Source organism: Gorilla gorilla, chromosome 9, assembly GCF_029281585.2.
Source record: "Gorilla gorilla gorilla isolate KB3781 chromosome 9, NHGRI_mGorGor1-v2.1_pri, whole genome shotgun sequence".
In the NCBI taxonomy this organism is placed as follows: domain Eukaryota; kingdom Metazoa; phylum Chordata; class Mammalia; order Primates; family Hominidae; genus Gorilla; species Gorilla gorilla.
In genome coordinates, this window is record NC_073233.2 from 39,608,816 (window position 1) to 39,631,086 (window position 22,271).

The 22,271-nt window shown below is 41.5% G+C and overlaps 1 protein-coding gene across 4 annotated transcripts in view; it reads left to right on the plus strand.

The window, feature by feature from the left end:
• Nucleotides 1–6,967: 6,967 nt before the first annotated feature.
• The window catches only part of HIPK3 (homeodomain interacting protein kinase 3), a 100,169-nt gene continuing 84,865 nt past the window's right edge, over nt 6,968–22,271 (plus strand). For 2 of the 4 annotated variants that reach the window (XM_031016162.3, XM_031016164.3), the window contains exon 1: nt 7,839–8,306. The gene's annotated coding sequence lies outside the window, so the exon portion shown is untranslated. Of the gene's footprint in view, nt 7,526–7,838; nt 8,307–22,271 lie in introns of those variants that run through there. The other 2 variants (XM_031016163.3, XM_031016161.3) reach the window with 2 other exon arrangements.

Consider the following 22,271-nt stretch of genomic DNA (forward strand, 5'->3'; position numbering starts at 1 on the left):
CTGGTCTCAAACTCCTGGCCTCAAGGGATCCTCCTGCCTCAGCCTCCCAAAATGCTGGGATTACAGGTGAGCCACAGTGGCTCAATTACTATTGAGTCACAATAGTTATCCTTGAGTTATTTAATAAAATAATTCAGAAAAGTTCCTGGTATATAGCAGGAACTAAACAATATTTGTGAGGTGAATGAATATCACTTAAGAATTGGATGTTCATGCTGGGCGTGGTGGCTCACGCCTGTAATTCCAGCACTTTGGGAGGCTGAGGTGGGTAAATCACCTGAGGTCAGGAGTTCAAGACCAGCCTGGCCAACATGGTGAAACCCCGTCTCTACTAAAAAATACAAAAATTAGCTGGGCGTGGTGGCTCCTGCCGGTAATCCCAGCTACTCAGGAGGCAGCGGCAGGAGAATCACTTGGATCCAGGAGGCAGAGGTTGTAGTGAGCCGAGATGGTGCCACTGCACTCCAGCCTGGGTGACAAGAGTGAAACGCTGTCACACACACACACACACACACACACACACACAAGAATTGGATGTTCAATCAAAGCTTTTTGGAAGGGTAGACATTTAACTTTGACTTTGAAGAATGGCTGCTGGGCATGGAGAAATAAGGGTTAGAGTTGGGGAAAGGGAAAAGAACTCTTTGGTGGGATCATACGGGAGTACAGGAAAAATGGCTAAAAGGTTTTATGGGATCCAACTGTAATGTGCCTCAACAGCCAAACTAAAACACAGGGACATTTTCAGTAGGTAAAACAATAGTCCTAAGGTTTGTGAGCAGGGAAATGTTGAGATGAAAACAAGATTGAAGGCTTACTTGCCTTGTTTTGCATTACCTTAGTTTAAACATTTTTTAAAATATAAAACTGATGCTAGTTCATTATATTGCATCTTAAGTTCCTTTAACTTCTGAGAACTAAATACAGCAGCTCTGGAGAGAAAGAACAATGTAAATGGTGTGAGTGCTGGCAGGACTTTCCATTCAAGTTGCTGAAGCATGTGGGCAATGATTCAATCAAATCTGAAAGGTGCATTTTGGCAAAAACCTATGGAGATAATGTGCCAAGTACTTTAATGATTCCCCAACCACAGAGAGATTATTTGGGTGTCAGATGGGGTGACATGCTAGTGTATTCATTATCCTGGAGGAAGAAATTGAATGATTAATTGAGGGCTCTAGCAAAACTTTGACAAAGAGGGTGATTACTAGACTGTATATAAAAAAGATGATCAGCCTGGGCAACATGGTGAAACCCTATCTCTACAAAATGTACAAAAATTTGCCAGGTGTGGTGGCACATGCCTCTATTCCCAGCTGCTCGGGAGGCTGAGGCAGAAGAGTCACTTGAGCCTGGAAAGTCGAGGCTGCAGCAAGCTGTGATTGTGCCACTGCCCTCTAGCCTGGGCGATGGAGCAAGACCCTGACAAAAAAAAAAAAAAAAAAAGAAAGAACAGAAAGAAACTGAAAAAGCTAACCAGTTATTATAATCTTCATAAAATTTCTGAAGTGCTCCAAGAGGTGAAACGTGAAAATTTAATTTATGACTAACTATAAGTAACATATCATTAATATAGACATATAAGTAACATATCATTAATATAGACGTGTTCAGGTTGTATATACAAAACAATGTATATTATGCTTTACGGGTAACTGAGGTAATTTTCAAGGATTAATTTTACTATGTGAGATTTTTGCCTTGCGCTGACTGTAGTACCTAACTCCCAGATAAAGATGAGATTGTGAACTTCTAAAAATATGAGTGTTTTATCTGTAAAATTTAGTGGAAACAGTTTCTTTCTTCTTTTTTTTCAGAAGGAGAAACAAATCTTTTGGCTGCAAAGAGTTACTTGACTGGGCTTTTTGGTTATGCAGAGTGGTAGGAGTGGCACACTCCTGAATGGATTTTTTTTTTTTTTCCACTCCAGTTGCCCCTTCCTGAGGCTCAGGTATACAAAGCTGATCTCCAGGAAGAAGACAGATTATTTATATAAGAAAGCCAGGACGGCCGGGCGTGGTGGCTCACACCTGTAATCCCAGCACTTTGGGAGGCTGGGGTGGGCGGATCACCTGAGGTCAGGAGTTGGAGACCAGTCTGATCAACACGGTGAAACCCTGTCTCTACTAAAAACGCATAAATTAGCCGGGCGTGTTGGCGCACGCCTGTAATCCCAGCTACTTGGGAGGCTGAGGCAGGAGAACTGCTTGAACCCGGGAGGCAGAGGTTTCAGTGAGCCGAGATCGAGCTATTGCACTCCAGCCTGGGCAACGAGAGCGAAACTCCACCTCAAAAAAAAAAAAAAAAGCCAGGACCTCCTGGGAGGGAGGAGACAGAAGTCCCCTTGGTGAACCTCTCCTCCTTGATATTAGTAACTAGGGGGCTCTTTTTGGTTGACAGGGTACCTCCTATTCTCCCAAGGTGTAATGGTAAGAAAGGATACCCAAGGACTAGAGAAAAAAACAAAAAAAAACAACAACCAACTTCCCTGAGGAAGGGGAGTGTGGATTGGTGACTCAGGCTCTGAAAAAGTTCCCAGCTTTTTCTTGAAACTGCATGGCTTTGGACAGAAGCGTCGGCATCATTTGCGGAGACTGCGGAGGGCCATCTCTTCACAGGAACACCTATATGTGGTTTAACGAGGAGCAATGGCAGCGAAGAACACAAGGTGAGTGCGAGGAGGACTGGCCTCCTTTGGGAAGAGTAATTTTATTTTTATTTATTTATTTTTTTAGGCAGAGTCTCATTCTGTCACCCAGGCTGGAGTGCAGTGGTGTGATCTCGGCTCACTGCAACCTCTGCCTCCCAGATTCAAGCTATTCTCATGCCTCGGCCTCCCGAGTAGCTGGGATTACAGGTGTGTGCCACCACATCCAGCTAATTTTTGTATTTTTAGTAGAGATGGGGTTTCACCATGTTGGCTAGGTTGATCTCGAACTCCTGACCTCAGGTGGTCCACTCGCTTTGGCCTTCCAAAGTGCTGCAATTACAGGCATGAGCCACCACGCCTGGCCTGGGCAGAGTAATTTTTGGAGGTAGAGGTGGGAAGAATAGCTGAGAGAGAGGGCTTGGATTTCATGGCTAGGTGATCTCAAACAATTGTGACTGCTCGCAGTCTGAGTTTATGGAGGGTTTCTTACTGATTCCATAGAAAATTTATTTTTTCACTTTACAAATATTTGAGTTCCCTTTACATGCAAGGCCCTGTTCTAGGCTCTGGGGATCAAAGCATCAAGAAAACAGACAAAAATTCTTGCCCTCTGAAAGCTTACCTTGAGGGACAAGGGAACAGAAAATATATATCATAGTATCTAAGATGATGGCAAGCCCTAAAGAGAAAGATGAAGACAGGGAATGTAAATATAGGTGGTCATCGCTGAAGAGGAGGCTTCACCATGAAGGCAATATTTGAGTAAGGACAGGAAAGAAAGGTGGATGGCTATATCTGAGGAATGTTTCAGGCAGAAGGTGATCCAGGCACCTACGGAGCTCCAGAGAGTGGCTGGAGTAAGGAGACAAAAAGTTGATTGAGTTCCTTGTGGGCTAGTTCTGTGAAGGATTTTATTTGTTTATTTACTTACTTACTTACTCAGAGACAGGGTCTTACTCTGTCACCCAGGCTGGAGTGCAGTGGTGTGATCACAACTCACTGCAGCCTCAGGGCCCATCTCAGCCTCCTGAGTAGCTGGGACTACAGGCGTGCACCACCAGGCCAGGCTAGTTTTTGTATTTTTTGTAGAGAGAGAGGGGTTTTTGAAGAGGCTAGGTCTTGCTCAGTGATATAATTACAGGTGTGAGCCACCAAGTCTGGCCCTTAAGTAATTTTTTTGAATGAAAACATTAAGGTTTTTTTTAGTATCTTCCTGTTTATTTTTTAGAGGCAGGATCTTGCTCTGTCACCTAGCCTGGAGTGCGGTGGCGAAATCACAGCTCACTGCAGCCTAGAACTCATGGGCTCAAGCAATCCCCCAACCTCAGCTTCCCAAAGTGCTGGGATTACAGATGTGAGCTACCATGCCCTCCCTCAGCCTGCATTATTGAGAGATCTTAGCACTATGAGAAATTTTCCTTAAAAAAAAAAAAACAACCCTCAAACTTTGTGAAATAGCTACATTAGGGGCTTTGGGAGATTATCTAGATGTTTGTGTTCAGAATAGATTTGAAAGCCGGGCGCAGTGGCTCACACCCGTAATCCCAGCACTTTTGGGAGGCTGAGGTGGGCGGATCACTTGAGGCCAGGAGTTCCAGACCAGCCTGGCCAACATAATGAAACCACATCTCTATACTAAAAATAAAAAAAATTAGCTGGCTGTGGTGGTGCGTGTCTGTAATCCCAGTTAGGTGGGAGGCTGAGGTGGCTGGATCCCTTGAGCCCAGGGAGTTGAGGCTGTGGTGAATGGAGATCACACCACTGTGCTCCAGCCTGGGTGACAAAATTAGACTCTGTCAGGTCAGGAGATCAAGACCATCCTGGCTAACATGGTGAAACCCCATCTCTACTAAAAATACAAAAAATTAGCTGGGCGTGGTGGCACGGGCCTGTAGTCTCAGCTACTCGGGAGGCTGAGGCAGGAGAATCGCCTGAACCTGGGAGGCAGAGGTTGCAGTGAGCTGATATCGTGCTTCAAAAAAAGAAAGATTTGAGGGGGAAGAGATTAGAGGTAAAGAAATTAGGTTAGGAGACAACAGGTATAAAGTGAAGGGGGGCTGGAATATATCATCTACTTATTTTGCAACATTTACCAAGGTCTTACCACAAGTCAGGCACTGTATTAGGCACTTGCAATGTAATGGTTAAAAAAAAAGATGAGGCCGGGCATGGTGGCTCATGCCTGTAATCCCAACACTTTGGGAAGCTGAGGTGGACAGAGCACGAGGTCAAGGGATCGAGACCATCCTGGCCAACATGGTAAAACCCCGTCTCTGCTAAAAGTACAAAAATTAGCGGGGTATGGTGGCGCATGCCTGTAGTCTCAGCTATTCGGGAGGCTGAAGCAGGAGAATTGCTTGAACCCTGGCAATAGAGCGAGACTTCATCCAAAAAAAAAAAGATGAATGAATCCCCTCCTGGAATATATAGTGTAGTCAGTAGCAACATACAGGAGATAGAAAGGAAAATAAATCCTTGTCCCTCATTTCCACCTCTTCATGGACGTAGCAAATACAGGGAATGGAAGCCTTCCATTAGAGATGGCCTCCTTAAATGTCTGCAAAAATTCTGAAATTTGAAGTTCTAGTGGAATAGTTTCTCTGTTCCTCCTGATAGATTTTTCTACTATTGTAGCTTTCTCCGTTGAGTAAATGATTTTATCCTCTTTGGTTCTTTTGACTATTGTTCTTAAGAAAAATAAAAAGTAACGAAATACTAAGTGAAAAGGAATGGTTCATAGGCTATCTCTCTGAAAGGCAGCCATTGTTTTGTTCTTCTATATTGGAAGCCTTTTCAGCTGGTTATCCTCTCTAACTTGAAAACAACTGTCATTCGAAAGTGTTATTTCCAGTGGCCTCAGGGCATACTATCCTTTCTCTTTTATTTTTTGAGACAGAGTCTCTCTCTGTCGCCCAGGTTGGAGTGCAGTGGCTCAAGCGATTCAAGCGATTCTCTTACCTCAGCTCTCGAGTAGCTGGGATTACAGGCGCCCGCCACCACGCCCAGCTAATTTTTGCATTTTTAGTAGAGACCAGGTTTCACTATGTTGGCCAGGCTGGTCTTGAACTCCTGAGCACAGGTGATCCACCCGCCTCGGCCTCCCAAAGTGCTGGGATTACATGTGCGAGCCACCGCGCCCGGCCTCGTTTGTCTCTTAAAGGCATTATCCAAAATACTCATCTTCCGGTTTGAAGAGCAGCAGGGATTAAATGTGTATTATATATGCAGCAATTTGCCACTCCCTTTGCCCTGCCCCAGTTACTGCAATAGAAAATTTCTGGGAATAAATACATCTCTGGTAAATTCAATCTTGCTAGTGAAGATTATGAAGGAAACAAAGAAAGGACACTTCCATTCCAGAGAGAAAGGTGTTTGTTTCCCAAAAGGTTAGACATTGATTCAGAACAAAGGGAACCTGAGGAAACGGGTATAAAAGAAAATCAACTCTGAATGTGAGGTATTAGAAAGCCATTTGTTTCCTAGGGAAAAGTAACGAGGAAAGATGGGGTGGGAGACGTGGGCTTTACTGTATAACCTTGGTCATGTCACCTAAACTTCTTGGAACTCCTGAGTGTAAGAGTTGGGACCAAGGATCGCAAAGCTTCTTTCATTCCTAAAATTCTATGGTTCCACGATTATGTAAGTTGAAACAGGCCATTCTGTTGATTTCCTAATCTCCAGGAGGAAAGAAACTAGTCTTTGGGAGTTAAACCGACTAATTTAACGGAGAATTACCAATGTGGAGGTGGGCGAACTTCACAATTATGGGGTTTTGGACAGTAGAGATGCTCTTGAAAAATTTCCAAGAGGACCCTTCCCCCGTCCTTTAACCTGGCTTTACAATTCTCTTCACTCTTTGGGATAGGGGAGCGGGTAGAACCTATTTTAGATTGAGGTCGTTCATTTGAGCATTTCCCCTTTACTTATTTTGGGACCTTTAACGACCAAATGCCGAGAAACAGATCCTTAATTACGGTTCCGGGATCTCGAAAGGCCTGTAAAATCCTGCTTCCGCATCTTCATCCTTTCTTCGGGTATTGGGATCTTTTTTAAAAATGTGTATTTCTGGCGGAGGGGGCATGGAGTGAGGTTCAGAACAGCAGAGCCGGGCTGACGGATGCTTCTTTCGCGGGAGGCTTGGCTTGCGGGACTCCGGGTCGGGGCCGCACGGGCTGCCAGGCGGGCTCCGGACAACAAGGGCGCGGCTGCGGACTGGCGGGCGGACCCCGGGGAGGGGCTTCACGGAGGCGCCGCGGCCGGAGCGGAGCGGAGCCGCCCGGGCTGGGCGCGCAGCGCTGCCGGGCGGGCGGTGGCGCTGCGGAGGCGGCGGCCGAGGCCGACGGGCGCGGAGGAGGGGCCCGAGGCTGGGGCGGCTGGTGGCAGCTGCCTCAGTGACGACTGCCGGCATCGCGGCGACCTGAGGAGATCAAGCCGCAGGCCCCGCCGTCGCCACCACTCCCGCCAGTCTTCCTTCTCCGCTCCCGGCCGGGGCGTCAGGAATGGGCCCCAATCGCCGTGGGCCCCGCACCCTGCGTCGCCCGTAGGCCCCAGTAGCCGGAGGCCGACCGGCCTCCCACTATCCCTCGCCCTAGCCAAGCCGTCCCCACCCCAAATCCCCGGGAAGGAAGATGAGGGAGACGGGCCCGGCGCTTAGCAGCCAGAGCAGCAGCAGCGGTCGGGGGAGGGTGTTCCGCCGTTTCCTCTCAGCCGCCAGGACAAGATGGCAGCGGCCGCGGAGAGGGGCTGAGCCCGGGCTGGGTGGTGCCGCCTGCTGAAGCGCCTGGCTCCCGGTCCCCGGCACGGCCCTGCGCCCCACCCCGGACATGCTCAGGGCTGCGGCCGCCCGAAGAGGAGAGAGCGCGGGCCTCTAGGAAGGTAAGGGAGTCGAGCGAGGGGCGCCGCCACCCCGGGGTGGGGGGATCGGCTCCGTCTGCGGGCTCCGCGGCCAGCGGACGCCAAGCCTGACCCGGACCTGGCCCGACCCCTCTGGCGCAGCCCGCACTCATTGCACGTCCCGTGCCCCATCCGCATCCCCAGCGCTCTCGTGCTCCCAGTTTCCGCCCTAGCCCCTGCAGTGTGGCCCGGTATGAGCCGCTTCCTCGAAGCCGGCGCCACGCCAGGCCCTGGGCCGCCGGACGCGGGGGCCCTAGCCTCCGGGAAGCCGCGCCCCGGCCCCCCCCCCCGCCAAGGTTGCGCAACGGCTCTTCCCAGCAACCGAAGTTTTGTTTAGTCCTACGGGGAGCCTCTCTTCCCCCTCCGCAGTCCTAGGCCGTAACTACGGAGATCCCTTTCCTTTCATTAAGGGGAACAAACACAAACGCGCAGGCACGCAGCTTGAGCACCCCAGCCGATGGCCGCGTCCCAGGCTTTGTGGCCCCGTCCCCAGCGTCGCGGAGCGGCGGGTTTGCAGGGTGTCAACTCTGGGGACGTGCGTGCGTGTGTGTGATTGTTGGGGAGGAGAAATGTGATCCGCGGCTCCGCGTCCCCAGCGGCGGCGGGAGGAAGGCGTGGCGGCCGCGCGGCGGGGCTGTTGCCGGCTTCTCTCGTTACGGTGGCTGCCGCCCGCTTCCCTTCGCCGCACTGGGAGAACTGGCGGAAAGACTTTGGATGAAAATGTCTGTTTCTCTGTCGGGAGGGAGACGGCTGTTGTAAAATGGTATGTGGCTCTCGGGGAATCCTGTTGTTCCCCAGTCTCATCTCTGCTTGAGGAATTGCGCTGAAGAGTGTGCGTAAATTACCTTGGACTTGTTACAGAGTAGTCGTAACACGTTCAGGCCTTGAACCGTGTTTTCACAACCTCTTACTGCCCTGTTAGGGAATTTGTTTTTCCACCTGTCAGTTGGCTGCTTCTAATTATAATAAGGGGCTTCTATTAGCAACAGCAAAAAATTCAGTTTATCGTCCAGTTTAGAGGGAAAGCGCATGGTTGGCTCTATTGTAAACTTTGTTTTGATGTCTGTCTGGTACAGGGCCGGAAAAGTTAGCTGGCAAACCAGTCTGTGCGTGTGCTTTTGCGTACTTTCTAGTAGTTTGGAGATCTGCTGACACTTTTTCCCTTTTTGCTATTTTAGGTATTTGCTTTTAGCTGTAGCTTCTGAAGTGGGAGTACTTATATTCAAACCATCTCAGTTAATTTCAAAGTTTTAGTTGCTGGGCTCTTTAAAATTTTTAAAGAGGTTTCCTTTCTGATCAAATTTTTGATGAAAAGTCTTGAGCCGTAACGGTGGTTACTGCTTACCCAACTAAGACATTTTAATCCTATATTATTTAATTTTTCAGAAGCTGGTGAAGTCTCACCATATGTTTGATAAGTCTAGATTCTGCTTATGTTTGCAAGTGCAGTGCTAATTTTATACAATGAGCAATGATAAGGTTTAGATAGGTCATGATTAAACTTAGTATTTTAAGTAAACAAAATACGACTGACCTTTTGTAAAAAAAGTTTTCATAGTTTTATTATCTTATGCTTTCGTGCCACTTATCAGTAATTGCAATTTTACCAGCCAGATACAGTTATTTAGTTTTAAGTCAATGAAATATTTCTTGGTGTATTTATGGCTGCATTCATAAAGTGTAGAGGACTTTTATTTCTGAACTATAATGCTTAACCTGTTTGAGATTTATTTTTCTTTTTTGAAATTTACTTATTTAAAATTTATGTTAAGGCAGAGATGTGTTGAAATATTTGTGATGTTTGGGCATGTCGTTTTTTTTTTTTTTTGTACTTATGGAAAAATTTGTTCCTTAATTCCCCCCTCCGCCTCCCGCCCCCCGCCCCAAGGGGATCTCTTTTCTAAGAAAAAAGTATTTGTGGAGAACCTTAGATTAAAACTGTTGTAAAAAAGTAAGATGAGTTTGAAATCTAGAACAGAACTGGCCATTAAATGTTTCAACTTTATATTTGGGCATTGCTGACTACAGTAGCTAAACATACATATTAGGCAAGCAGATCATAACATGATAAGTCAGCCTTACTTAGTTTATTGTCAAAATATGTTTTCCATTGAACTAGTCATTACCTTGCTTATAAACTGGTCATTGGCTTTTGGGCATGGGATTTTAGAGTCACATTAAAATGGATGGTTTATATGAGATACTTCTTCTTGTAAACATGTTTGAAAAGAAGCTGTAGATCATACTCTTAACTTTTTGGATACCATAAAATAGGGTGTAAATTACAGACATAGGTTGCTGTTGCAAGTATGGCGTGGGCACATAGGTTTTTATGTTTAATGCAAGATATGGAGAGCCTCCTTGCACCCTCTGCAACTTAAAAAAGCAGCAACTATCAAATTAATTTTTTGATTGAACTTTTGTTTTTAATATTTGATGCATGAACCTGAAAGCATATGGAAAGGAGGAAAGGGAAAATGTAAATTTCAGAATGCCGCAATATTATTTTTCAGACCTGATTCACATCCATTTCATGGAATGCTTGTTTGCATGTTATTTTTTATTTGAATGCTAGTACGACTTATCCTGGTAACTTTTGAAGTTAACTTTATTTTACCAGGTAAGAGAGTTAACTTATTAAATGTTATTTTCATAGCAACAGTTTACCAAGTATGATGATAAGGTAAATTAGAATTGCACTATTGGTGGTTAATTCAAAGGCATAAAAATGTAGTTCCCATTGGAACCTCACATTTAAGTTTGGAGATGAAAAGATGTCATGGTAATATTTAGATTCAAAGATATTCTAAGGAAATTCTCCATATTTAAAAATCCTTCCAGAAGTTGTTATTCCTGACTCTTAACTCTTAGAGGACACAGAATAACTTGATTTATCGTTGCCAAAATAAATATTCGTGTTGTAGCTGTCCTGGTTTTCTGATGTCCAAAGTTGAGACTCCCAATGTGGTATGTTTAACTTGGAAATTACTTCTGAAGACAAACTACTAAAACTTTGTTAAAATGGATGACTCTATCAGTGTGTTTATTTTTTAAAAGGTATTCCCCGCCCCCCCCCACACACTTTTCACTGGGATGTAGTATTTCTCTTTTTTAACTTGCTGAAAGCTTTGTCATGGAGAATCTTTTGTGATACCGGTGTAAGTCTAAAGGGATTATATATATATATATATATACACACACACACAAAATATATATTATATATAAAATATATATATAATATATATTATATAAAATATATATATAATATATATTATATAAAATATATATATAATATATATTATATAAAATATATAATATATTATATGAAATATATATAAAATATATTATATAAGTATATATAATATATTATATAAGTATATATAATATATTATATAAAATATATTATATAAGTATATATAATATATTATATAAAATATATTATATAAGTATATATAATATATTATATAAAATATATTATATAAGTATATATAATATATTATATAAAATATAGATTATATAAATATATGTAATATATTATATAAAATATAGATTATATAAATATATGTAATATATTATATAAAGTATAGATTATATAAATATATGTAATATATTATATAAAATATAGATTATATAAATATATGTAATATATTATATAAAATATATATTATATATAAATATATATGTATTTTTTTTTCTTTTTAAACTTTTAGGTTCAGGGGAGCATGTGCAGGTTTGTTATATAGGTAAACTTGTGTCATGTGTGTTTGATGTACGGATTATTTTGTCACTCAGGGACTAAGCCTGGTGCCCAATAGTTATTTTTTCTGCTCTTCTCCCTCCTCTCATCCTCCACCATCTGGTAGGTCCCAGTGTCTGTTGTTCCCCTCTTTGTGTCCATGTGTTCTCATCATTTAACTTCCACTTATAAGTGAGAATGTGTGGTATTTGGTTTTCTGTTCCTGCATTATTTATTAAGGATAATGGCCTCCAGCCCCATCCATGTTCCTGCAAAGGACATGACATCATTTTTTTTTATGGCTGCATAGTATTCCATGGTGCATATGTAGCATATTTTTAAAAAATCGAGTCTTCCCATTGATGAACATTTAGGTTGATTCCATGTCTTTGCCCTTGTGAATAGTGTTACAGTGAACATATACATGCATGTGTCTTTATGATAAAACAATGTATATTTCTTTGGATATATACCCAGTAATGGGATTGCTGGGTCCAATGGTAGTTCTGTTTTTAGCTCTTTGAGGAGTCACCACACTGCTTTCCACAGTGGCTGAACTAATTTACATTCCCACCAACAGTGTATCAGCCTCCCCTTTTCTCTGCAACCTCATCAGCATCTGTTATTTTTTGACTTTTAATAATAGCCACTCTGACTGGTGTGAGATGGTATCTCATGGTTTTGATTTGCATTTCTGTAATGATCAGTGATAACCTTTTTTTCATGTGCTTCTTGGCCACACGTATGTCTTTTGAAGAGTGTCTGTTCATGTGTAAAGGAATTATTTTAAATGTCCTAACTGGTTCTGGATCCAGCTGCTTAAAAATATATATCTTGCCTAATACTTAAGCAACTTATATTAAGAATATATATTTGGAGAAGTACTGAGTCGGTGGAGGCTTTTAGGATAGTCAGTACTTATGTGGCCTACTTAAGGAAGAATGTCACTTCTTTTGGTTGGCTTGGTATGTAGTTAAGAGTGGTTTGGAGGAAGAACAACTTAATATTAGTGTGCTGCTTCTGTAGCTTTGACATAGATGTTCTTTGGGACCTTGTCTTAGTCACTTGTAGGGCAAAGATAGAATAGATATTTGGAGGATGTATGTTACACATTTATAAGTTTGTCAAATGAAACCTTGAGCTTTTTGGCAGACCAGGCTGTTCTCAGTTGATACTTGGAACATATGTTACTAAACAAAGGCAGCATATTGTCTGGATTCTGAGACACCACTGTTATGCCAGAGACCTAGAGCCTCTGTTCTTACTGTGTGGAAATTAAAACAACTGGATGAGTATTGTCAATATGTATTGTATTTTTAGGACAGCATTTGTGGTTTGGAGACAGTTAAGTTATTAAGCAGATTTATTTTGTCTTTTATATTTGGCAGTTAATGCCAAGTTAGTACTTGAGAAGGCTCTTTTCAACAGAAAGTCCTTGAAATGGAGCAAACTGAGGACCATATTTTTGACCTTAAATGTATTTTGTTACTTTAAACTAATTTCTCTAATTTTTATATTTGATCTTTTCTCTTTTTATATTTATTTTTTCTATTTTTGTATTTATTTTTTCATTTACAGACAGGGTTTTGCTCCATGGCCCGGGCTGGAGTATAGTGGTATGATCATAGCTCACTGCAGCCTCAACCTCCTGAGCTCAGGAGATCCTTCTGCCTCAGTCTCCAAATAGCTGAGACTACAGGAGGTATCGCCACCATGTCTGCTAATTTTTTCATTTCTTTTTCTTTCTTTCTAACATGGTCTTGCTGACACCTTGAATTTTTTCATTTTTTGTAGAGACGGGGTTGTGCTTTGTTGCTCTGGCTGGTCTTGAACTCCTGGGCCCAAGCGATCCTTCTGCCTTGGCCTCCCAAAGTGCTGGGATCACAGGCATGAGCCACCGTGCCCGGCCCAATTTCTCTGATTTTCTAAAATAATGAGACCTTTCCCATTCTGTAGGAGACTGAGTGGGAGAGTGGGTGGTGAGGCAGGGGAGACTGGACAGTAGAAGGGAGAAGAGCTTGGTTTAATTGGATTTGGGAGACTGAAATCTGCTTTAATTAATTAATTTTTGAGACAGGGCCTCGCTCTGTCACCCAGGCTGGAGTGCAGTGGTGCGATCTTGGCTCACTACAACCTCCACCTCTGGGGTTCAAGTGATTCTCATGTCTCAGCCTCCTGAGTAGCTGGGATTACAGGTGCCTGCCACCACACCTGGCTAATTTTTGTATTTTTGGTAGAGACGGGATGTTGCCATGTTGTCCAGGGTGGTCTCAAACTCCTGGCCTCAAGTGATCTGCCCACCTTGGCCTCCCAAAGTGCTGGGATTACAGTAAGCCACCGCGCCTGGCTGCTATGATTTTAAATGTCCAAGTTGCTGGAGCCCAGAGTTCACTTAGTGAAAAATTGTAATAGCTTGAGGGAAAGATTAAGTCAGTGACCTGCTAAGTGATCAGTCTTGTGAAATAATAGCATCTGTTTATCATCCTTGACCTCAGTTTTTAAAATCCCTCCCCCAACCCCTTCCTCTTTCTGTCTTTTGTTTCTTCAGTCTGAGAGACTTTTCCTTAAGGTGGAGTTTGGGGAAGATAAGCTTTTTCTACAATTAAAACAAAAAAAAAGTCTTATGTTCCAGGACTAATCTGAAGCTGCAAGTGTGAAGACTATAGAACATAATATTGCTGTTAAAATGAGTTTGAGTTATAGGATATATCCTTTTAGTTTCTGGAGATCTTAAAAAATAAAACTAAGATACATAATGTATGAATTAAAACTCACTTCTCATATCTATGTCTGTCACACAGTCCTTTTCACCTTCTTCTGAGATAAATATCTCTTAAAGACTAGATTTCTAGGTACACTTTCACCTTGCATTTTCTTCGCTGCTAACCTTGTCTTTTTTTTTTTTTTTAAACAAAAAGGTCACACTTAAAGAAAAGTGGATATTTAGAGAAGCATAATAAAGGAAAATGTAGTATTTGCTCATTTGAGCTGTACTTCTAAGTTGTGAAAGACTTATTCTTTCATATAATTCTTGATCATGTTGAACATAAAGGATTGCCAAGGCTGGTCAGATAGAATTTCTTTTTATTTTGAGTAATTGTTTATGCTGGAACACCTTTTCCCATCCAAGTACTGATGAGGTCTGACCCTGCTTAGCCTCCAAGATCAGGCAAGTTCCAAGATCAGAAACTTTTCCATTTCTAATCTAGTTGGAAAAAAAACAGTTTAGATTTGATAGGCATTGAAATCAATAGAGTATGAGGCGAGCTCCTCACCCTAAACATTTTGTAGCTTTTATAAATTATATTTGATTTAATATGGATTACCAAGAAAATTGTCTTAAGGATGCTAGAAAATAAAAACTTAGCTGTATTTGGCTAGACAGTTATTTTACTGTGGAAATTTTAGAAAGTATTTGATTTGCTAAAAACAAAAAATGTTTATTTCAAATTCTTTAACTTCCCCCTACTTGGTTGTGTATTATTTATAAGCATACAAAATAGTTTAGAGTTTTTAAAAATAAAATAGTGAACTTGAAAACATTTGCAGGAAATAACTTTGCTTATTAAATATTTCCTACCCTATAAATTGGCATGTAAAGGCCTAAAAGTGCCAATTTTAAAATCTGTTTCAACTTTTTTAAAAGCATATTTCAATTACATGTTATCTCTTTAATAATACAGAGAGTCTGGTAGGTTTGGTAAACTATACGACTTTAGATATATAATGCTACAGTTTTAAATAGTTAATGAGACAGATTAGAGTGATAACATTGAAAACTGAACCTGACTTTCTAGACATTTCTTCCAAAGAATGACTTAAATTAATACTTCTGAAGGCTCTAGGTATGTAATTTATTACAATTTCTATTGAGTTTAAATAGGGTATAGTGACATAAAATCACAATGAAAATTACAGGTTATGCTGCTATATAACCTATAGCTATGATGCTGTGCTATATTCTCAAAGCCAAATAAGAATGTTTTGGGCCAACTTCTAATAAGACATTTTCAATGGAGACAGTAAGATGTCTCTGCAGTATATTGGTTGTAGTTTTGTATTTTAAAGTTAGGTAAGAATAATATTGGGTTCAAAAATAGTGGATTTGTAATCATTGTTTAATGTGCTTTAAATATTTTTTGTAGCTGATCACAGACTGTGGCCACAAAAAAGATAGAAATTTTATTATGACAGATAATGATAAAATATTTGTATGAAAACTATTTATCTTATTGGCCAGGCACGGTGGCTCACGCCTGTAATCCCAGCACTTTGGGAGGCTGTGGCGTGTGGATCGCTTGAGCACAGGAGTTCAAGACCAGACGGGGCAACATGGTGAAACCCCATCTCTACAAAAAATACAAAAACTAGCTGGGCATGGTGGTGTGCACCTGTAGCCCCAGCTACTGGGGAGGCTGAGGTGCGAGATTACTTGAGCCCAGGAGGTCGAGGCTGCAGTGAGCTAAGGTCGTACCACTGCAATCCAGCTTGAGTGATGGAGCGAGACCTTGTCTCAAAAAAAAAAAAAAAAGCAAAATGGGCCGGGCACGGTGGCTCACGCCTGTAATCCCAGCACTTGGGGAGGCTGAGGCGGGTGGGTCACGAGGTCAGGAGGTCGAGACCATCCTGGCTAACATGGTGAAACCCAGTCTCTACTAAAAACAAAAAAAATGAGCTGGGTGTGGTGGCGGGCACCTGTAGTCCCAGCTACTCGGGAGGCTGAGGCAGGAGAATGGCGTGAACCTGGGAGGTGGAGTTTGCAGTGAGCCGAGATCGAGCCACTGCGCTCCAGCCTGGGCGACAGAGTGAGACTCCATCTCAAAAAAAAAAAAAAAAAAAAAAAAAGAAAACAAACCTATTTTATCTAGTATATATTTGAACTCCCACTAAGTGTAAGGTACTGTGCAGTGAACGAAGAGACTAACACGTGGTCCCAGCTTTGAGCAAGTATATGATAAGTGAAATTAGCTGAATACTGTAAATTTTCTTTTATATTTGTATATGTGCACCTAAGTTAGAAAAACACTGCTTAAGAAAAATGATTAACAATAGCACATTCAAACTTCTAGGCTGTTTACTTTATTAAATATGAAATATTTAAATAAATGATATTAAAATAGTAGCATTCATGTTAAAGTTGTGTGTTATTCACTGCTGTTCTTGCAGTGGGTAAAATCAAAATAAGTCATTGAAAAATATGAACACTTCTGTAATCCCAGCACTCTGGGAGGCTGAAGTGGGTGGATCCCTTGAGGCCAGGAGTCTGAGACCAGCTTGTGCAACATGCAGAAACCTTTTCCTACCGAAAAACAAAGAAAATACAAAAATTATTCAGGCATGGTGGTGCATGCTTGTGGTCCTAGCTATTGGAGAGGCTGAGGTGGGAGGATTGCCTGAGCCCAGGGAGGTCGATGCTGCAGTAAGTAAACCATGATTGCGCCACTGCACTGTAGCCTTGGAGACAGAGTGAGACCTTATCTCAAAAACAAACAAACAAAAAACCAAAAAACCCTAATTTTTAACTTTATTCATTTTTTTTTTAAACTTTGCCAAGTCCTGATGGAAAAAAATATTACCAGTTTTATCTTGTGACAAGTGTTTTCATTAAGGCTAATCAGTTTTATAGTTGAAGTATCTTATAGAGATAAACTGTATGTTAATTTAAATAAAGGAAGGTCATATTTCTCAGATGTGGCTAGTAATACAGTTCTCTTGTTTTCTCGTGGTTTTTTCTTCTGGACCTGTACAGTTTTCACATTGCCTGAGGGAATTCTATTAGGCTTGCCCTTTCTAGCTATATTTCCTTTCTCCTAAATTTAGAATGTAGAGCCCTTTAAACCTCATTCCTATGCCAACCTGTGGAAAGTAAACAAAAGGCGAAAACATTTCCAGTTTTTTTTTTTTTTGAGACGGGGTCTTGCTCTGTCCCCCGGGCTAGAGTGCAGTGGCGCGATCTGGGCTCACTGCAACCTCTGCCTCCTGGGTTCAAATGATTCTCCTGCCTCAGCCTTGAGATTACAGGCAACTGCCACCACGCCCGGCTAATTTTTGTATTTTTAGTAGAGACGGGGTTTCACCGTGTTGGTCAGGCTGGTTTCGAACTCCTGACCTCAGGTGATCTGCCCGCCTTTGCCTCCCAAAGTTCTGGGATTACAGGCGTGAGCCACTGTGCCCGGCGCACATTACAAGGTATTTTTAAGAATGTTGAACCTGCTAGCTGTAACTTACTTGAAACCACTACACAAAAGGAATATTATTATTATTATTTTTATTTTATTTATTTTTTTTTGAGACGGAGTCTCGCTTTGTCCCCCAGGCTGGAGTGCAGTGGCGTGATCTCGGCTCACTGCAAGCTCTGCCTCCCAGGTTCACGCCCTTCTCCCGCCTCGGCCTCCTGAGTAGCTGGGACTACAGGCTCCCGCCACCACGCCCAGCTAAAATCTTTTTGTATTTTTAGTAGAGATGGGATTTCACTGTGTTAGCCAGGCTGGTCTCCATCTCCTGACCTCGTGATCTGCCCGCCTCGGCCTCCCAAAGTGCTGGGATTACAGGCATGAGCCACCGCACCCGGCCGGAATATTGTTTTTGTATTTCATTTATGTAAGTTAAAAGTGTGTTTAACTTGGAGTCCTTAAAAGCAGAGATGTGAAAATGGCAAGTATTTTATTGTTCGGCTCCTAGTATAATTGTATATAATACAGTATTCTTGGCCAAGCTTGGTGGCTCAAACCTTTAATCCCAGTACTTTGAGAGACTGAGGCCGGCAGACCACCTGAGCTCAGGAGTTCAAGACCAGCCGGACCAACATGGTGAAACCCCATCTCTACTAAAAATACAAAAATCAGCCGGGTGTGGTGGTGGGCACCTGTAATCTCAGCTACTCCGGAGCCTGAGGCAGGAGAATTGCTTGAACCCAGGAGGCAGATGTTACAGTGAGCCAAGATGGTGCCGCTGCACTCCAGCTTGGGCGACGAGTGAATCTCCATCTCAAAAACAAATAAGCAAACAAAAAACAGTATTCTTAATTAAATTTGACAATTTGGCAACATTTTGATATTTTATACATGTGTATTTAAAATTGAATTCTGGGCCGGGTGTAGTGGCTCAAGCCTGTAATCCTAGCACTTTAGGAGGCTGAAGTGGGAGGATTGCTTGAAGCCAGAAGTTCAAGACCAGCCTGGGTATATAGTGAGACTCCATCTCTATAAAAAATACAATTACCTGAGTGAGGTGGTGCATACCTGTAGTCCTAGCCACTCAGGAGACTGAGACGGAAAGATCATTTGAACCTAGGAGTTAGAGGCTGCAGTGAGCTAGAATTGCACCACTGCATTGCACCTTGGACAACAGAGTAAGACTCCGTCACCAAAAAAAAAAAAAAAAAAAAAAAATTAAAAACAGAATCTTGTATGAAAAGGTGTTTGGTATGATAACATGATTAATTGCCAGTAGCCTTGAACAGAAAATTTTCGGGAGTGTTTGCCTTATGAGTTGCCTTCTCTAAGCCTAGTGTGGCATTTCTGAAACTATTTCTAGTGGCCACTCTGTAATTTCTCCTTAAAGTATCTCAAAATCTGAAATCTCCTTAAAGTATCTCACATCTGAGGGTCTATCTAGCTTGAAATGATTTTGCATTAATTCTATTGGAAGAAAATGAAATACCTCAACTTCCTAACCTATTAGAAGTTAATATATAACATTTTTGGGAATGTTATACTTTCATTTAAAAATATGAAATCGTATCTGAACTGTTCCTTAAGTTTAGGGACCATGCTCTATCTGTTTTTATGTTCCCTAAAGTGTATAATAGATGTTGGAAAACAAATATATTACTATGATAAAAGGAGTCAAATACAGACATATGATACTCAACTTACATACCTTAATCAACGTGTAGCATCTTTATTGCATAGCTTGGCAGGTACCTGACCAAGCAGTTGTGAACGTGTCATCGACAAACTTAGCTTCTCAAAACCCTCCTTTACTCCTGCCTCTTTTTTTACTTCTAACAGATGAGTCGCTTTCCTTGATAAAGGTCAGTAGGTATGACCTTCTCCCAGATTTCCAACCCTTTACCTCTGGACTTAATTCCAACAGTACACACTTTGGGATTTCACTCCTCTCTCAAGGAAAGAAACATCTCTTCATTCCCCCAAGATTACTCACTATTTTCCATGTGGGCTTCATCCAGAATTGTGTTTTTCAACATCTGGAGCTTGTCCAAAAACTTAAAGTTCTGTTTTTTTTCCTGCTTTTTTTTTTTGACAGGTAAAATTATATATATTTATTGTGTACAACATTGACTCTTTTTCCTTCAGCTTTTTAACATGCCCAAGTATCTGAGATCTTAAGCAACCATCTTTTAATTGTGCCTCTTCAAGTCTAGGGTCCTCTATTTCTTTTTCTGTTTCTTCTAAACTTCTTAAATGTGTTCTCTGGCCTCTACTTGGATTTCTGTTCACTTCATAGCCTTTGGCAGTATAGTTCTGTCTATGCCACTTTAATGAGCCTGCTCCTACTAAGCTCCCGTGTATTTTTTTTATTTATAGTTTATGTATTCCTTCAGATAATTGTTTACAGTGTCCCCTACTCAGTTCTTAGCTTTCAACCCATATTTGAACCTCCTATTCATCTCCATATTTTTTTCCCTTACAAGTACCTCAGAATTACCTTATTTCTAAATCCTTTGCCTAGATTCCCTATCTAGCATCCTCATTTCTATTGCCCTGTGTGTGTGTGTGTATACATGTATATGGTTTTTTATTTTATTTTTTAAGACAGTTTCGCTTTCGTTGCCCAAGCTGGAGTACAGTGGCGTGACCTTGGCTCACTGCAACCTCTGAATCTCAGGTGAAAGTGATTCCTCTGCCTCAGCTTCTTGATTAGCTGGGATTACAGGCACATGCCATGACGCCTGGCTAATTTTTTGTATTTGCAGTAGAAATGGGGTTTCACCATGTTAGCCAGGCCGGTCTCGAACTCCTGACCTCAGGTGATCCACCTGCCTCATCCTCCTGAAGTGCTGGGATTACAGGCGTGAGCCACCACGCCTGGCCTGCCTTTTGTTTATGTTTGAAACCTTATTTATTTATTTATTTATTGTTTTTTTGAGGCGGAGTCTGTCACCCAGGCTGTAGTGCAATGGCGGGATCTTGGCTCACTGCAACTTCCGCCTCCTGGGTTCAAGCAATTCTCTTGCCTCAGCCTCCCAAGTAGCTGGGATTACAGGCGCCTGCCACCACGCCCGGCTAAGAAAATTGAGAATGTATGAAAACTTACAGTAAAAATAAGATATTAAAAAGAATGTGTAACAACTGTATGAAACTGCTTATTACAACTTTATATGAACAGTGAAAAAAACTGGAAAAAAAGCAGTCCAGCAAATTATGATATGCACATAGGATAGAACATTATGCTGCTATTTAAAATAATAATAGTTGATTAGAGTCTGGGTGTGGTGGCTCATGCCTATAATCCCAGCACTTTAGGAGGCCGAGGTAGGTGGATCACTTTTGCACAGGAGTGCAAGACCAGCCTGGGCAACATGGTGAAACCCTGTCTCTAATTAAAAAAAGAATAAAAAACGTGATAAGAAAAAGAATAAGAGGAAACATTGTTATATCCAGTTATCATGTATTTTAATTTTAAGCATATGATAAAACATTTAACTGACTTGAAGGAATTAGGTTCTTTTCCATGAATATTTTGTAATTTTATAGTAATTGAATAACTTCAAAATGATTGCTATACTGAAATTTAACCTCTTGTTAATGTGAATGATATATCTTTTCATGATTTTACGGCAAAATACTTTAAGTTTTATATTAGTCTAGTATACCAATTCCTAGCAGTGTGATTCCAGGTAAATGATACTGCCTTAGTGGTAATTTTTATTCACTCAAATTGCAAGGTTCTATGAATAAATAGCATTCTAAGTGTTTGTTAATATGATAAATAATGATATAAATGTTTTGGCATATTTCATCATGTATAGTGAATATGCAATCATTATTTTCATATCTGAGATTCTATCTAGTTTCTTGTGCAAATGCCTAAAAAATGGTGGCTGGGTGTGGTGACTCACGACTGTAATCTCAGCACTTTGAGAGGCCAAGGTGGACACATTGCTTGAGCCCAAGAGTTTGAGACCAGCCATGGTGAGACCCCATCCTAACAAAAATACAAAAAATTAAGCGGGTGTGGTGGCATGCGCCTGTAATCACAGCTACCAGGGAGGTTGAAGTGAAAGGATCACTTGAGCCCTGGTGGTCTAGGATGCAGTGAGGCATGATTGTGCCACTGCATTCCAGCCTGGGCAACAGAGCAAGACCCTGTCTCAAAATAAATAAATAAATAAAGTCAATTTTAGTTACTATTCGAGAATAGATTTCTAATCAGTAAACTGTAACTACTTTGCAGCCATTTTCAGTCTAATGAGGAAGCACATTTTTATTTATGGGATCAATGGCTACTTAATTTTAAACTTAAAATGTGTTAGCTGTTAGTTACATATGCAACTTAAATTTAAACTTTCTTAATGTCTTTCTTTTTTGTACATTGATGGTGTATTTAAAAAAATCTCTTCAGCCAGATAATTATGAAGAAAACTATTTTTATCATTATCATTATAGTTCTGATATGTATGGTTTTTAGTATCATGCATTGATAGTGTGACTTTTTACACTAACATAAAGAAAAAATCTGTTTTTCTATGACACTTTCAGTAGAAGAAAAATAAATATGTAGCCTTGCTAAATCTATCTCAATTTATGGTTTTAATGCACAGCTTATAAGCAACTCAAAAAATGTGTCACTTAAAGTTAATGATTAGATGTAGTTAGGGCCAGATAGAAGCAGTTGTAATAGATTTTTAAGAATTCAATGTCGTGGCCGGGTGCAGTGGCTCGTGCCTGTAATCCCAGCACTTTGGGAGGCCGAGGCAGGTGGATCACTTGAGATCAGGAGTTAGAGACCAGCCTGGCCAACATGGTG